Here is a 19,234-nt window from a genome sequence, read left to right as displayed (position 1 = left end):
TCAGAGCGAGTCTGTGAAGGGGGCTCTTTGTTCAACAACTCAGTTCCATACTTTGAATCCGTTTCACAAGACAACTGACTTCTGCCTTCTGCTCCAACGCTATCAAGGAAGTCAAATAATAGTGACACTGCCTTAAAACTCGTATTTTATCAGGAATCAAATGCTGACAGAGGGGATCATAAAAATCAGGGGTGGGGCTAACACTTAAAAAAGTCCCTGCTAAGGAAGCCAAAGACGCAGAATGTTAAATCCATCTCCATGCAACAGACAGAATTACAATGAGCTCACAAAGCCCAAGCTAACTCCCTCACATCCTGCACGAAGCCCACGGTGGGTACACTGCACCACAGAACAGTCTACCTGAGAACACCCCAATTCCACTTCTAACAGGTATGAGTCAACTCTATTAGCACTTTGCACCCCTTTAATACCAAACAAAACCTTTCGAAATAGTACTATGGTTTGAATCCCTCAAAGTCCCAGTGTTGGATGCCTACATGTAGGACATGGGGCCTAGTGTGAAGTCTTTAGGGAGGATGAGCGTGCCCTTGAAGGAAATGCAGGTCTCCCTCTGCACTCTTCTGTTTTCTGGCCACGCTAGTAGGAAGCAATTTTGTTCCATCACATGCTCCCATCATGATATGCTGCCTTCTCAAAAACCCCCAACTACAGAGCCAACCAATTATGTACTGTGACCTCCAGAACTGGGAGCTCCCCCCAAAATTTTTGTTTCTGAGATGATCATGTCAGCTTTTGTAATAGTAATGGAAAGCTGGCACAAATATACAGAAAACAATATTTTATATCAAATTATACCACCCCCAGTATGAATTCTTGAATAAACAACATGCCTATCTAATAAAGGATAGCCTTTTCTTAGTTGATAAAAGAGATAATATAAAATAAAGTATCCTTCACTATAAATACAAGATAAAGACCAAAATGGCCTAAATTGCTCTTTCCCATCTCTAGCACACAGGAGCCTCAAACTCCTAGACTAGTGCTCAGACGCCAGTCCCTCCTCATGCAAAACACACTACTCAGTATTTCCTAGTTTCTTTTAAAGCAGTGTTTTAGTCGTCATGGTGCCCCCCGCCCCCAATAGAAATCTACCCCTTCTCCAAGGCCCCAATTGGAAGAGAGAACAAAAAAGAAAAAGAAAGTTATCAGGACAGCAAAGAGCACTTGGGAGTTGCTGGTGGTAAAGTCATCCTGCTAATGCCATAATATGGTTCAAGTAACTCCAGGAACGGAGCCCTACAAGCCCACACACTTCAGAAACCAAGGAGAACCAGAGGCACACTGAAAAGCCAGATTCTCCATAAAAAGGAGAAAAGGAGCGGTGGAAACAACGTTCAAAGTTCTACCTCTAAGGCAAGTGAATATAATAATTCACAGCACATGCAACGAATCAGAGCAAAACAATGCTCCAGGCTCCTGCTTCTTTCAATCCAAGTCAGTTATTTCAAAAAAACTCTGCAACGACTATAAATGTCTGGTCACAACAGTGCACAGTGCTTCTTAGCACACAGCTCTGGCTGTTACAGCAGATGAGTTTTCCCCGAAAACCAGGGAAGAGCACAATTGGAATCTGCTTTTATTTACTTTACAGTTTGGTATTTCATAATGAATGTATGTCCCTGCCACAAGCCAAGTCAAAGAATTTCCATAAAATACAACTCCACATGCTGGAACACCACACATCAGCACAATACACACCCTCCCACCCAGCACCCATATGTTTGATTTGATATCTAATATGGTATTTCACACGAGCATCTTTGCAGTTGGATTTGAAGCAGTGAGGATAACGTGTCTGCCAGTGTTAAAATGACTGTAAAGCTCAGTCAACACAGCCAGCAACTCCCCTAGGAGCTGTGCTTTAATATGTTGACTCTGTGGTTTACAGAAACCCTTGCACACAATATGTAAGTATCTGGGGATGGGGCTCCATCTTCCAAGCAAGACACATTGTGGAAACCTACTAACACCAGCATTGAGTACGGTCCATCACACAACTTACCTTGCCACATACCCCTGCTGTACAACAGGCCTACTTCACTAATTCACGGTGATACTGGCAGTAACCTGCAATCTATCTAGATATGTATACCAAGGCTGCTATTCTTATTTAACTACAAGCTGCAGTGCTCCTTTAAAACATTAACCTCTTCTAGGGGCTGGAGAGATGGCTTAGTGGTTAAGAGCACTGATTGCTCTTACAGAGGACCCGGATTCAGTTCCCACCACCCACATGGTGGCTAACAACATCTAGAACTCCAATTCCAGTGGATCTGATGCCCTCTTCTGACCGCCATTACTACACAGCACTGGAACACTTACGTACATGCAGGTAATACATTCATACACGTAAAATAAAAATAAGTGTAGTATTTTTTTAAAAAAATTAACCACTTAAGCGTTACCTTTAAAAAACCAACTTCTCACTATAATAACTCATTGCCTGTTGCTGGAGCAAAGATCAAATTCTTTAAGGATCCATTGTTTTTAGTTAGCCAGTTTAGAAGCAGAGCTCTCCAACATCTACTATATGCTTGTCAGACTTCTCAAACAAAACAGTCAGTACTACAAAGCACGGGGGTGGGGTGGGATGTCAGAGTCTACAGAGGTCAGCAGAGCTGCCTTCTTGGTACCTGGCCACTCAGGCACTCAGCCCTGATCCTCACTCCACTACAGCCCCAGTACACTTCACTACTTCTGTCTCACGGACGCCTGAAGAGCCCACACCCACTGTCCAAGTGACAGAGGCCTAGAGACACGTCCATGAGGGCCATGCCATGAAGCCCATGCTGGCTCCACAGAGCCTGGAGTTCGTTCTCTCTCTCTCTCATTGCTAAACCACATTTGGGACATCTAAGATTACCAGAGTGTGACATGCAAGTGACATTTAACTGACACCAAGTACCACCCAGGAGCCAAGTGTTGAGAACTATGAATACAGTCACTTCTACCTCAGGTGTCACCCCAGGCCTGAGCAGGCAAGCTCATTATCACCATCCTCATGCCTGACCCTTCTTCATTTTACCACCAGGACAATGACTGATTAGTTACTTAGTCAACCCTGTACTGTGTGTATGCGCATTTGCTCCTACACTAAGGCCATGCTCCTGGAAGAGGACCTAAAAGCCAACTAATGCCGTCCATGTGTCAATAAATCAGCTATTATTATGTTAAATTTAAACTAATCAAGAAACATAAAATGCAAATCACCTGTACCACCCAGATGTGGTACCAGTGTTCTGCTTTACCAGTTGGCAGAAAAGCCAGTCCTTTAACAAGAGCATGGTACCCACCACTGAATGCCAACCTTGAAGTCAGCACTGCCAAGCAGGTCAAAGAGCCTGTGTTTTCAGAACCAATTATGTAAAAAGAGTATCATTAAGCTAAACCAACTGGAAATCTCCAGAAAACTCCTAGAATCAAACTTCCTCCTAAGCTGGAGAGATGGTTCGGTAGTTAAGCACAGGCCCTGCTTTGGCAAAGGACCCAAGTTTGATTCCCAGCACCCATATTGGGTAGCTCACAACTACCTGTAATTTCAGCTCCAGGGGATTTGACCCCTTCTACTGGCCCCTTCAGGCACCTACACACATCTGCACACACCCACATATACAGACACATAGCATACACATAATTAAAAATAAAACGAATCTTAAAAAAAAATTTTCTTGTTATTTCGAAAGTCTATTTCGCTCAGTCCTAATCACTTCTACAGTTGGTACACGAGCACACAAAATAACAGAAAAATATCACATCTTTTCTTTAAAACTGTGAAGGATTCCAAACCTTACTGGAGAGGGACAGAATACCTGAAGGTGATCTGTCTGTTACACTATCTCTCTAGAAAATTATCAAATGACATATGTTTTAACTTGCACATCTGTGGCTGTGGTGGGGGAGAAGGGGTTCCTGGATTCGTTTTTCACTTCACCATACCCTGACCTTTTAGCTCATGCCCCCAAATCAATGATATAATCCAAGCTTTCCTTTTCCACCTCTATCTTCTGAAAGGAGTTTTGGAGACGAGGGAGACACACTGACTTAATGACCCAGCATGAACTTTGCCAACACCGCAGCTGTGACACACTCGTGTGCATCCCAGGAAAACTACTCAGCCAGGTCTTGCTCAAGGTCACCAGGAAAAGACTAACTCAGGCACAGAAGGTAAATAGGAAAAACTAACTGCTACAACCATACAGCTAAGTTTTACATTGCAGAGGGGGAAAAGGCAACTTATAAAGCCCACATATCAAGATCAAAACCAGCACAACAAAAATCATTCAAATCTAGAAAGTACAATGGTGAGTCAAAAAGAAAGCAATAAAAGGTTACGGTGGACTCACACCATTTGTATGTGATATATGTTATGAACACACCAATAGTAAGGGCACAAAAATATCATCAAAAAGGAAATATCTAACTCTTTCTGAAAAGGGGAGAGTAGAATTTAGGTTTTGATCCTCCCTGCACCCGCCCCCCCCCCCCCCCCCCCCAGAAAAAAAACATGCGGGGCAGAGGGTAAAGCTTGTGGCCTTTTAGAATGTGTAAGGCTCTGGGTTTTATTCCTGTTGGAAAGAGGGAGGGGAGATAAGGAGAGAGAGAAGGGAGGGAAAGATGAAAGAGGGGGGGGCAGAGGAGGGAGACACAAACGTGGCAAAATCTATGTCAGTGTAGTTACACAGAGTTTCTATTTGCTTTTGTACCTTCCCTTACGCTTAAATTCCTAATTTTACATTTAAAAATACAGATCTTGCATCCAACTAGCACCCTTTCCCACCTCTAAGGAAGCAGCAAGGGACGGCACACAGGCAGGCAGGGAACCCTAGGCCTCCTCCCAACAGTTCTCTATCTGTGCTTCACTACCAGGCCCAGCAGGGAGGCTCTAGAGCCCAGACTTCTCATGAAGGGGTTCACCTGGGGCAGGGCTGGGCAGAGGGCTCCACTGTGGTCTTCTCTACAAATAGGGGTCCTGCAGGGTACAAACCTTAGGTCAGCATTTCCCTGCCTACATGGACAAGACACCTCAGGAAGTAAGTTCTACAATGAAGAAAGCCTACAGAACTAGCACCCTGTAAAAAGAAACCACATAGCATTAGCATACTGCAGGACCTGTACAGTCCCCAGGGCCTTGGAAACAGTCCACCTGTGATCCAGGATCTCACTCAGGACTGATGAGCCAGGCACACCCCATCCCAGGACTGCAAGCCTCAGGGACAGGCCTTTCTGCCTGAGGTCCTTACTGTTTACAGACTCTATCTGGCCTAAGAACGAACCCAGTGAAGAATTAACTTCCCAGAACACCTGTTAGATCCCACACCCTGCAAAGTAAATGGGAGTGTCTGGACCTTGAGCTAAGCAAGAATCCAGGCCCACTCCTATTTCCAGGACTGCTGGAGAGACCCTTAGAAGATATGACACCCCCACCCCCCACCGCCCGCCCTCAAGGTGAGTGCTGCCAAGCTGATACCCAGCCACTGCCCAGCTTCCATGGGGACTTGCCTCTGTACACCTAAATCTACTTACATCATCAGTTTGTTCCTGAACAAAGGAAACACGTGGCATTGGCTACATGCATCACTTTTGTACGTAATGTGCTAAAACCTCCATTTCCGAAATCTAACATGACAATCCGTGACCTCCTTTTCTGCCTTCTACAAAGATCTAGTCCTCCCTCAGCTAAGGTACACTTAAAGTTTAGCATCTTAAGGGGTTTTAGTGTGCAGACACTCAGCACCTAACGGCTGTGAGCCATCAGCACTTCCACTCCCAGACCCCATCACTCGGAGCTGAACTCATACCCACAGAACAGTGCCTCACACAAGCCCTGGCTGCAACTGTCCTACACTGAGCTCTGCAAGTCTGGTTACTCTTGCTCTCTCATAGAAGTGGAAACACATGATACATGTGCTTCTTTCACATCTGCTCAACATTAATCCACTGGTACATATGTAAGACTTGCCTTCCTTTTTAAGGTCATTCTTTCATATACCATATATTCTGTTTATCCATTGGCCCACTGATAAGATACTTGATTTGTTCCCAATTTGTGGGTTTTGTGCATAATGCTGCTCTGAACATGGGTTTAAAAGTATCTGTTCACGACACTGATTTCGCTTCTTGAGGAATACACCCAGAAGTGGGTCTCCTTGCTATCCCACATTGACTAAACCATTTTACATGGCCACAAGCCACCATCCCCAGTACAGCCATTCTATCAGGTGTGAAGTGATGTAATCTCATACTGCTTTCTTCAATGAGCAAAAATGCTGAGCACCTTACCTTGTGTGTTAGTGGCCAACTCTTTAAATTCTATTTTAAAATTTTTTTCAAGTCCTTTGCTCATTTTTTTAATTTGGCAGCTTTGTTAAGTCATTTGGTAATTTGGCAGCGTGCGCAGTGAGGGTCCAAGGTATGCAGTGAGAGTCCAGGGTGTGCAGTGAGGGTCCAGTCTCACTCCTGTCCCCACTGCTCCCACTCCAGCCTTCTGTCTGAAGAAGTACAGTTTGGTATTTGCACTGAGAACTATAGTTAAAGAAAAATACAATACTAAATATATGCACACTGCACACACTGTATGACCCATATGAACCTCTCCAAGGTTCAAAATGAGGCAAACCTGATTGACTGTCACAGAATCATAACAATGGCCACAGGATACAGGAAGGGACTGGAAAGGTCATAAGGGGGCTTTCTGGGAATGACAGAAGTCCCTTGTAGCTTAATTTGTGGGTAGTTTCATAAATATTTGGACATTTGTCAAAACTCATCAAACTGTATATATATTTAAAGTCTGGGCATTATATTGAATCTAATTTTTTTCTTTTCTTTCTGAGACTCGCTACACAAACCAGATTAGTCTCGACCTCACAAAGATCTGCCTGCTTCTTCTTCGCAAGTGCTGGGGTTAGGGCGTGCACCACCATGTTTGGCAACACTGCATGTAAATTATACCTTAAAATACTGTGGGAATGTGTGTATACACTTGATACAGAACAAATACCCTATGTGTTCACTTTCCATTTTTATGGCTGCATAGGACATGTTAACGTCTTTATACCTTAACCTATGGCTCCTCTCCTACTTACGTAGTGTGCTCTATCTGACTATCATATAACAGCTCTTTCCATATGTTTAACAGTGGGCTTTCATACTGTCACTTCATGTAACCAAATATATTACAGGGCAGCTGGACAACTAAAATAATAATGACTTAATGAAAATAAAAACTCAAATACCTAAGCTAGGACACAATATGTACAGACACTTAATTCTGACTCTGCGAATTTATATCAAGAAAAAACATAAAACAATTTAAACAAAAATGTGCATAGCTAGGAGTCTAATTCTGCCCTGCTAAAATGCAGAAACAGTTTAAAACTCTGCATGTCCATCAACAGCAGACTCATTAGAGGGGAGATGGGGAGTCAAAATACCACAGACTCTCTAAAAATAATGATCCTCATTACAGACATAATAAAAAGTTCTGTCCGTGGATTTGAGGTCGAGCTTAAAAAAAATAACAACTTGCAAAGCAATATATAATGCTATTAGTAATATAAAAATCTGTGGAGGTATGTGTATGTAAAGAATTAATTGCCTAGAGAACACAGCAGTTATCACGTTCTTAACCTGATTCAAGTCTTTTCCATGAATCTAGAACAAAATGCAATTTATTTCTGATTATTTATTGCTGTTGTCTTCTAAGGGTCAATAAAGAGTATATTGTAAGAATCCATCTTTAACAGAATTCTGTTTTTCACCATAGATTTAGGCCCTTCTGGGTGAACACTACACAATGGGAAGGCCAAGACCGTAGAAAAATATGAAGGTCAAAACAGCCTCACTCAAATACGTCAAATTCTGCTGGCCTCTGATGTCACAGAAAGAGCAAGTATTATTTTTCATGCATAAGAGAAATACTAAAAATTCCCAATAGTAAGGAGTGCAGATGCTCAGCTGATGCTTGAACCTGCTGCAAGATGAAGCGTTACCATGTCAGCATGTCAGGCAAACCTAAGGTGCTGGGCAGGGGTGACTCGCACAAGGGGACGCTCTTACAACCACTCCACTGGACGGCTGCTCGAGCTAAGCACCCGGCTGAGACTAATCAATAACCTAGGTGCTTTTGTTCCTCTATTTTTTGTTTTTAATTTAAAAAAGAAAAACAGATCTTGTCTTTAGGCTCATCTAAGGAAAAACTATTCCACAACTTCCTGAAACTAGTTCTCTGTGCCTGAAAAATAAGAAGCAGCCAGTTACTGTATGGCGTGTGTTCACCACACACTCAAGTGACTCAAGCAGCACTTCTTCCAATCCATGTACCCTCATTTGAATGACGAAAGGGAAAAAAAGGTAAACTGGGGTTAAGAAGGAGTTGGCAAAGTATTCCAAGATGAAGCAGTGCCTGACACCCAGGGCCAGGGAAACTGCAAAGCGCAGGAACTAGCTCTACTTACCTTGTGCTGCTGTGACTCCCACCCCACTTCTTCCTGTACCCCAGTTCCCAGAAGATAACATCTATGTCAAAAATGCTGCTGCTGGATTTAAAAAGATGGCAGAATGAGGCTTGTCCCAGGCAGCTGACTCCAGAGAGGCCGAGTATGTGTACTGGACCTTGTGAGGAACCTAATCACACAGAATGAATATCCTTCTAAACTTAGGTGCTTTTTTTTTACATTTTATTATTTTTCATTTTATGTGTATGCATATATTGCCTGCATGTAGGTAAGTGCACCCGTGTTGTGCAATGCCCACGGCAAATGAAGAGGCTGTCGGATTCCCTGGAACTGGAGTCATAGACAGTTGTTAGCTGCCATGTGGGTGCTGGGATTTGAACCTGGGTCTTCTGTAAGAACAACCAGTGTTCTTAACCGCTGAGCCATCTCTCTAGCCCCAGAACTTAGGTGCTTTTATATTGACCTCAAATTTCTGAACTCAGGACTTAGCAAGTAAGAAAGAAGATAATCAAGGAGTCAAGACGGTGGCAGTGAGGCCACTGCCATGAAGAGAGAACATTCATCCAGCTGTCTCCCTGAGCAAAAGTGACAAGCTCTTTTCTCCAATACTGATGTCTCTCTAGTAAGAAATTCAAGCCAACAAGTTGCCTCTGTTTGCTGCACAGAAGCCAAAATGGTCTTTCTTAAGCACAAGTACAATCATGTGGACAGAGCAATGGAGACAGGAAGAGAGTAGAAACCAGCTTAATTAAATTATTATCCCTTCCATGAGCCTGGAGCTGTGGCTATGTCCCATGAGTTTGGAGCTTTGGTCCCCTGTCCTAAGCCTGGAGCAAAGATTCCCCTCATGTGAGCCTGGACCTGTGTTTGCCTCTCATGAGCCACAGCTGTGGTACCCAACTGTGAGACAGGGTTCCACACTGCTCTGGTGGTGGGCTGGGCTGATGGGATTGCAGGATTGACGACAGAGGACTTTCTGATGTTGGGTGGCAGTTCCAGCTTCTCTGAATGGCTGCCCTCCCCACAACCCCGTCTCCCAAGGTCCCAGAGGCTGTGCACAGCAGTGGCTTTGCCTCTGTGCTGGGCTTCTGAGGGGAGGTTTCTGTCACTTGTAGGTTCTAGTCTTGGGAGGACTGATTCTCTAGAAGGGACTTCCCACCTCCCCTGAAGCTATGGTCTACACTCCACACGTGGTCCTGAGCATCCAGGCTTTCATGTTGGTCCTGTCCCATTCCCAGGCACGAAGAGGTCTCCCAGAACCATGCTCCTTCACCTGTGCCCTACAGAAAATGCAAAGTACCTAACGGAACTTCTAGAGATGAAAATCATAGTCCGCAAAGTTAATTTAAAAAAAATTTTTTTAAATGCTACTGTTTTTTCAGACTAAAAATAACTGACATATCTCACATCATTTAGCATGCCCCCTCAGCTAAGAAATTTAAATTAAATGTCAAAATAGGTTTTCATTTTTGATTTGTGAAACAATGCTGAAATGCTTGTGTGGCCAGCAGTAGCCCTTTTTTAACAACAATTTTTTTTATTATTAAACTTCTTTAACAGGGTGCACACAATATAAGATTTTATAGAAAAAATGAAATAATGTACATTGTGATCTTGTTTCTTTACAATTAATAATGGCCTACAAAATTTCACTACTTATTCTAAGTTTGACTGCTCTATATTTAGCAAATCACAGCTTAAGTGAAGAGCAGGTCAGGCCAATGTTCTTCAGAGTGAATATTCTTTATAGCTGTGGGAACAAAATGATAGTGTCTCTTGTGACCTCAATTTCCAGAAGTCAGGGATATGTCCTGAACAGCCTTTATTTACTCTTAATAACCATTATGAATCTATTATCCATGAATTTATTTATATCCTTCTTACATTAATTTATATTTCCAGACCATGCTACCTCTTTAGTAATTCTGCAACATTATTACCCATTCCACAAAGTGGCAAATCCTCTTTATTTTCATAAAATTAACTCCTTCAAGCTTTAAGGAGTATGCCCTAACTCTAGGCATAGACTAAGACTAAGAAACACACGGTCACCAAGAAGGGCCAATCCATCACCTGCAGTGCGTTCATTTTATCAGAGCCGAGACTGCTGATGAGTACGCTCCCTACAGCACAAGGTCTTGACTGTTTGCACTGCTTCCATTGACTTAGTCTTCACAGCAGAACAGTATTAAAATACCAGGCAAGATTCCAAAGGCAAAACGCTCTGGTTGTAACAAGACTGGGATTGCCCTTCTTTACCTTTAAGAAGAACCCTCTGGTACCACCCTGGGCTCTCCTCTCCCAGCGGAGTAGAGAAGTTTCACCTTCCAGTCCCTTCAGTCAATTAAAGACTTTAAGTATTCATAAAACAAGACATTCACTGACAGTAAAATGGTTCCTCTCAGTTACAACCAGAATTGAACTAAAGTCTTACTGTACACAAAATTAACACACAAGTGTATAACTGCAGCTGTATGCTCAAGTGCCCTAACCACACATTTTAACTCTTTTCTTCCCAGGAGTCTGCGAGAGCATTCAACACCAAGGCTCTATAAAGTCTACACTGTGTTTCCTGATAAAACACTAGCATAAAAGGAAAAATATTCAGCTGTAGGGAGAAAAGTACATGTAACACACAATAATACATTTTATTCTAAAATTTTTAGCTAAGAAAGATTGCTAATTTCCAATGCATGTAAATTTAGCACAGCAAGGAATTGAGGGCACCAGAGAGCAGTGCCTGCCAAGCCACAGTGCCTGTTCTTGAAGATAACAACTAGCATCCAGAAAAGTGTTCCACAATCTTCCCTGACCTGTGATTCACTGATGAGCTTACATGCCTTATTTATATAACAGTATAAGCAGGGAAAAAATGTTAACAGTGAAAGGAGCCATGCTCACCTCTAATGGAAAAGCACTGACCTCTAGTTACCACGGTTTACATCTTAAAAGTATTCTCCCTATCAAATATATGCAATCATTTTTCCATGATAGAATCACAGCTGTGGAGACGCATGAGCACTGAGTCCATAAAGCGCTACTCACATGGAGGTCATCCTCTGGATGAAAAGGAAAAAAGGCTCTGAAGGCAACCACACAAATACATGGGTCAGCTCTGCTCACAGGAGCAATGCTTTCCTAGAATAAAAGGGCCCGTGCTGCTTCCTCCAGGGAATCTGGTTGTCTCCATCCAAGAAAGTGCTGGCTCAAGACAGCACATGTGTGAGGTCATTTACTCAGCAATGAATGCATCTTACTGGAAAGCAATCTGGAGTTTCCAGCTTTCTTATTATATTATTGCCAACACTTTAACAGGTATTTTTGAATCTGTAGAACATGTCTTTTTTTAAATGAAGAAAAAAAAAACTACAAAATCCAAAATCAAAGCAGTTAACAATACTTTACACGCATGTAGGGACAGCAGGGGATTCTAATAAGACTGCCAGGCTCCAGCATCTTCTTATTTTCAGAACCACCTGCCTGGGCCACAGGCACATGGTAAGGACGCCATTCACTGCATTGGGAACTGGAATGCTCGGGACCCGTGGGGGTTAGAGAGGAGCTGCTTGCCCACCTGCATGTCTGGCCAGAGATTTCTATTTTTATACAGCACAGAAAGAAGAGTCAAGAGCTCTTTCCTACACAAATCCAGCTGCCAATGTGGATGCGCCAAAAGGGAATTTCTGGGAATTTTAAAGAGATAACCTTGGCTGAGGCTACAATGTCAACTTTGTAACCGCATGCCTAGAGCACGTGTGAGGAATGCTCAATTGAAGAGTCTGTTCTCTTCAGCAGAGAGAACTGCTGAGCAGACCCGGGGTACAGAAAACCATACATTTAACGAGCCAATAGACAGCGGCAGCTGACCAGGGGCAGGAGAGATGTGGTTCACTGCAGAACACCATCTACCTTTGGGGTTTTATATCACATGTGTAAGATATGTGTAGGTATGTGTTATGTGTGCATATGTATGTAGATGCACATGTGTTATTTAAATACAGACTGGGATTGTTTAATCTTTTCTATTTTTAAGTGACATATAAATTACACATATTTATAGAGTCCCATGTGATATTATACATTATGTAACATACAAATCAGAGGTTTTTACTTTGTTTTTATGAAAGACCCAAAGACAGGGAGCCTCCATGTCCTGCCACCAATAGCCTGGGGCATAGTCTAGGGTGAGGAGAGCAGCTTTCTCTGTACCCTTCTTAAATACTTTTCTCTCCTGCAAAAAGCAGGACACAGAGACAGACAGGCACACTGTTAACCACATTGATGAAATTGGAAACTAAAAATTTCAAAAACTGCCAATGTTTTAAAAGATGTTCTTTTCAAAATATACAGTATCTAAGTGAGTCATGGGTTTTTAAGGGAAAAGGTATCCTCATTAACCTACTCCTAACTTTAAACATTGTATGTGGTAAAAAGTGTTAAGAGTGGAAAAAAATAATAATGAAAAAGAACCAGATTAGTGCAAACTGGCCACACCCCAGCCTGGCTCCTAAGGGCTTCCTCTGAGACTCAGAATGAAGCTCTCTACCGGCTCTGAAAGCAGGTCAGTTGCTCAGGGAGCACCTGTCCTGGACTTCACTGCACCCTCCAGTCCTTCCCCAGGAAGGCATTTAGATCAACTTACTGGAGGGAGGGAAGGTTAGAGACTTTGCTCCCACCATCCAGACCAAGTCAGGCTTCAAATGTGCACAGCTGGCTTTATACTTTCCCGATTTCCAGTCTGTACTCCTAGCAAATGGATTATCAACAAGGACTCCTACCATGGTCTGCCTCCCAACAGAGCAGGGATTCCTCCGCAGCAGTGAGTGCAAAAGCAGGACCACAGTAACATGCAAGAAGAGATGAAAAACCGACTCACATTTGATTCCTTCAATGGCTGGGAAGGGGAAAAAGGGAGGAGGAGCTCGTCACATGATGTCTAATGTTCACAGTGCAGGGGTCAGCTGGATCAGGGAGTTAGCACTTGGCTAGGAAGTCTCCATTCCCTCATCCTTGGAAGGCTGTGCCTCAGGCACCTTGCTGGAATTACTGTGTTCGGTTAGGTGACCCTTAGGCAATCTTCAGTCTCACCTCCTAGTTACCAACTAAAGCACTCATGATCACTGAGCAGGGCTGGGTGGGGTGGAGTGTGGGCAGTGGCCACTCGGGGATGGCCAGGGGCAAAGACACTATGAAGCCATGCTCAGTCCTGAGACGATGGTGGAGGAGCCGGTGGTCGCATGATGCCAGGGCTCCAAAAGTTTTGGATTTTGGAGCACACTAGATTTCAGATTTTCAGATCAAGGATGTCGATATGCATGGGATATAATTTCTACCAAGGGATACCATATAAGGCAAAGCAACAGGGAGGAGGGTGGATCTGGGGATTGTTTGGAATCATTTAGTACAGAAACCTAACTTACAAACTTGTGATATTATGTAATGGTGTAAACAGGGATTTATGGTTTAGGTATGATAAAAAATAATGTTGCCCTGAATGAAACACCAGTGCCCTTTAAATACAGAAAAAAATTTCAAAGTAGGTGTTTATGTACGTTGATGGAAAATTTTAATTATTTCTCTTAAGATGACCTGCAATTTTATTTGAGCAAACAGAACAACATGTGCCAAGTATTCCCCAAAGATGGGTCAAGAAAATGTACAGGATGGTGACATGCCTAAATCATTAATAGAAAGACACCTGGGGCAAACAGGGAGGGAGGAGGATTTATTTAATGTAGCAAATTAAGTATTTCATTGCCTCCCATTGTCTCCTCTATTAACACTAGCAAAACATTAATATTACACATTTGAAAACAAATAATCATAAAATCTAATGACCCTCCATGGAAATAACCTCGGATGGTCCACTTGGCTTAATGCACCTTTGCTGGGGACGGGAGTGAAACACGAAGCCATTTAGCTGTTTCACTGGGATATCAGTTAGCCACAAAATAATTCATACAGCCTCCAATCCAGTGACAAATGGGCAGAAGTATCTATCAGTCCTGAAGTCAGACAATATTCTAGTTCTCCTTTATGTATGAGAAAACAATTTCTGATAGAAGCAAAAGTAGGTTTGAAACAGTACCCCACAATGATCCCCAATTCAATAAATCCTTAAAATTGAACGGATACGCTATACATGCCCCAGAGAAATTTCATCTCCCACTGATCATCTGATGTATTTAGCATAAATCAGTTTCCTTTCAGCAACATTTCTCAGAAGATCAGTGAGGCCACGCCAGCAGCAGCAGATGTCACAGACACTGGCCAGGAGGGAAGTGCTTCCCTTCTCAAGACACAGGCAAGGAACTGGGGAAAAAAATGGCCCAAGTTTCTTGACCAGGATGCTACTTACATAAACACTCACAATCCTTAAAGCTGCCAATTATTTCTTACCACCAGAAGAAACAGTAGTAACGTACCTGGTGATTTTCAAAACTCACCTCTTTCCAGATGTGCTGTGCACAGCACACTGGTGGTAGCCCAATAAACCTCCAAGTGGCCTTAGTATGCCCTTAGCAAACTACAACTACCCTACACATGGCAGCAGGAGGGCAGCCAGGACCCACCCACTGTAAGAGAGTGGAGCTCCGTTCTCACACACTCTAATCTTCTGGATGAACTCCCAGCCATACAGGAGTATGTCGAGTTGACTCCCTTCTGGGGCTCTGCAGGAAAGCTACACTGTCCAGGTGGCAAAACCCAGAAGAGAATAGAAAAACTACCCTGCAACTAAAAAAATCAAAACACGATAGCTTCAAATTTCCAACAGGCTGCCTTGGGAATAGACCATTTTAATTCTGCCTTAACAAACAAACAAACCCACCAACCACCTCCTTACATTATCATCAGAAGGGAAAGGAAAACATTAAAAGAGCTTCAAAATACTGAAAGTTAATTAGGGTTAAGACTTTACAAGTTTTGAATACAAAATGAAGAAATAAAATACATTACAAATTTGACCACATGGGATTCCCTTGCTGTGCCAACGCATTTTCATTCTTTGTTCTTAATACCCAAACCCTTCCATTTTAAAAACATGTGTGCAGCCTAATACATGTTTCTATCAATGGATCATAATCAGCAGTCAAAAAAGTGTAACCCCCACCCTGAAAATCTAGGAAAAACCAGTCCACTGATATTATATCAGAATACATCAGCTGGTGGAGCCTGGTTCCAGTGATGCTGTGCTGGCACACATCAGGAGGCGTGGAGTCTGGTTGCAGTGACATCAGAACGCACCAGGTAGTACAGTCTGGGTCCTAAAATGCCACCCCTGATCTACAGCTGCTGCATACACAAATGCCATTGTCAAAGAAAAAGAAGTCACTGCTAGTTCCAGCAAGCTGGACTGAACAGGAAGGCAACCAATCTACATCAGTTTCTGCCACCCTTAGCAGAAAAAGCAGCAACACCACGAAGAAATCAAGGGTCGGGCACTGGGGGATACAGCTCAGTGACAGAGCACCTGCCTAGCATGAGCAAGGCCTAGGCTTGATCCTAAACACTAGCCAAAATAAGAAGTCACAGCAAAATAAGATGAAGCTGAAGTGGAAGGCTGCCAGTCTTGCATCACTGTGCCTGGTCCATGTGGCACTTGGGATTGAACCCAGGACAGGACACGTTCACCCAATGAGCCATCTCCCCAGACCCCAGGACTAAAATTTTAAAAATCTAGCTGAAGTAGTTGTGTACAGTAGGATCTATAATCTTAGTGCGCAGGAAGCTGAAGCAGGAGGACTCCGAGTCCGAGGCCAGCCTGGGAGGAATACAAAGTGAGGCCCCATCTCAAGGGTAGAAAAGAAGGGGCTGCGGCTTCCTTTGCTTGTCCATGTGGATCCAGAGGGGAGGAGCACAGGGACCTGACAATCCAACTGTCTGGGGTAGCACAGAAGACCCTGACTATGGGGCTCTGAAGCCCCAGATGATATGATTTCTGCCAGGTCTAGAGGAATACTTGGCTCAGGTGAAAAACGTTAGAGAAAGACTTACAATTATTATTCAAAGTTTACAAAAATTGCTTTAGAGAAATCTAACATTAAAAACTCAAGAAAAAGGGGCTGGAGAGATGGCAGCTAACAACAGTCCTTAACTCCAGTTCCAGGGGATCCAATGCCCTCTTCTGGCTTCCACGGGCTTTGCATGACACAGGTGTATTTACATGTATGCAGGCATTAAAAAAAAACCTCAAGAAAGACTAAGTTTGGAAAATGCCACTGAGCATGACATGGTAAGTCCAGGGAGCCAAACAATGACTTGCACAGGTCCCCTGTCTGAGCTAGCTGCCCAGAGAAAGACAAGGGAGCCTGAGTGCTAACTGAAGGTCTGTCTAAAGGAAATGCAGAAACCCCACCACTGCACTCTCCCCCCTCAGGCTCTGCTGCTAGCATCTTACCACAACCTTACTTTGCATTTCACCCTGGCATCTCAGTACAAAAGACTCTATACCCCAGAACACTGCACAAAGCTAATCGGCCCTGACTCTTAAGAACATCTATGCACTTAACTAGACAGACCTCTTTATATTATTTTTCCATTGATGTCAGCTCCCTCCATCAGAAAACAACACTCATGACCACAGCAGTCCTTTCCACTGTACCTATAAGCCTAAGTCCCTTCACACACACAGTTGCACTGAACCCCATGACATCCCATGATAGGAGTTAGAATCAGTGTCTGTTCAAGGTGGAGAATCACCACAACATGAACCAAGATTGGACATACCCAGTGTACCACTTAAGACTAAAATTCCAATAGTGGATGTTGAAAGACCTGGGGGGTTGAAGCTTGGACATCCCACCCAGTCCTCACATCCCTAAACCACAATGGTGCAACAAGACGATACACAGGTGCAGGTACTAAGAGCAGAACCTGAGTACATGTGGGGTGCATACACGTCTGTATTTTATAAAGGAAAAAGAGCCAGCAGAAGCTCTGTGTGTCTGTGTGTCTGTGTGTGTCTGTCTCTCTCTCTCTCTCTCTCTCTCTCTCTCTCTCTCTCTCTCTCTCTGTGTGTGTGTGTGTGTGTGTGTGTGTGTGTGTGTGTGTCTCCATGTGTCCCTGATTTGGCCCAAGTCACCCAACAAAGCTCTGGGAATCCTGAAGAATATTCTTCTGATCTATACCAAGCTAACAAGACTCTTAAATTCAAAATTCTCAAGAGCCTCCTTTGTCTCTACATTAGAAATACAAATTATTATGCAAACTGTTTTCAATCTAAACTTTTTGTTTGTCATACAAATTAATAAACATTTACTAAAATAATAAAACTTTAAAACTACCAAGAGCCATCAATATATTTTCTCATGCAAAATTTGCATGATAATTTTTACAGAAATATATTTCTTAACCTACATGGATCACTGTGTTTGACACCTCAAATACTATACCATTAGGCTGAGATGCAGTGCAGTGGTAAAGCACTTGACTAGCAGGCCAGATGCCCTGGGTTCCATGCTCAGCACTGCAGAATTAAGTACACTAATACTGAGTCATCTCATTCACTACTCCCCCAACGCCTCTGCGGAGGCCCTTTTCACCCCAAGACTCTCACAGGACACTGCTGATTTTTCTTTCTGTTTGCATTACCACTACCGCGTTTCCTGACTTCTCCCCTTCTCCTTACACATGCCTTTCTCTGTTTGATCATCCTACTTGAAAAACTCTCCCTGTATCAGAAAGGACCTTTCTTCATTCTCATTTTTCTCATTCTGCTCCTACCCTCTTCCTCTGGGTGGCATCAGCCTGTTCTCTCTTACCACCTGGCCTATCTAACAGCTCAAATACACCCTCAGGGGGTATCTGGGCTCCCAGAGGCCAGCAGTCCCCACTGGAACAGACTTCTGAAACCCAAGGCTGGCAGGGCCCTTCTCCTCTGATTAGTTTGCCATCTGCTGCTACAGAGAGGGCTTGAGAGCTTGCTCGCTACAGCTTCTGCTTCACTCTTCTCTCAAGCATGAAAAAACTGTTGTCCTGTGAAAGACCAAGTCTGCAACACAGAAACACTAAGCATGCACACATTCACACAACGCACACGCATGCAAGCATGTATATGCATGCACAGAGCACATGGATATAGCTCAAAGCCCAGTGAGAGCTGATGTAATACCTTATAAAAAACAATAGGACATAAACCCTCTGCTCCTATAACAGAAAAACTATGCAATGCTCTCAAAAATAAAATTGTTAAGAGTGTGCAGAAGTGTTTAACGTGATATGAAAAAGAACCCACTAGAACGCCTCTTATAATACTTGTTTCGAGGCAGTTCATTCCCAAAACACATTTTCCATTGCTATAATCTTTTAAAGTGCTCATCTATCTGGCTTTTACAGCAATCTGCAAGTGTGAAACAAATCTACAATTCACAGTGGGGGAAAGTGCAAAGGCTTAATCCACTGTACTCACATTTGCCAGAGCGTAGAGTTGTGGGGCACAGCCACAAACGTGCTTATAAATTCCACTAGTCTAATGAAAAGATAGAGTTTTCATAATTTTCATTGCTGTGTTCCACAGCTGAGTGATTGTTGGCCAATGCCAAAGTACAGGTTCCATTTGAATGACATATGGCTGCAGTCAACCAGAGAGATGTTACAACATTAAACAACACAAGTAGACAGAACAGGAATACAAAATACCAAATTAGCTTTCTCAGACTCAGACTGTATATCCAGGTCCTTCCACAGCAATTCTGCACAGTGGGTATGGTGTAGGTACCTCCAGGACGTTTACGGTACCACATGCACACAGTGGACCA

The 19,234-nt window shown here is 43.2% G+C and overlaps 1 protein-coding gene across 6 annotated transcripts in view; it reads right to left on the bottom strand.

Annotated features, from left to right (window-relative positions):
• The window catches only part of Arid1b (AT-rich interaction domain 1B), a 417,231-nt gene that overhangs the window by 297,124 nt on the left and 100,873 nt on the right, over positions 1-19,234 (bottom strand). The gene's annotated exons all lie outside the window — the stretch shown is intronic.

This window comes from Nannospalax galili, unplaced genomic scaffold, assembly GCF_000622305.1.
Source record: "Nannospalax galili isolate Female #2095 unplaced genomic scaffold, S.galili_v1.0 scaffold211, whole genome shotgun sequence".
NCBI lineage: Eukaryota > Metazoa > Chordata > Mammalia > Rodentia > Spalacidae > Nannospalax > Nannospalax galili.
Note: the sequence above shows the minus strand (reverse complement) of the source record. Positions and strands in the feature narration are given on the sequence as shown.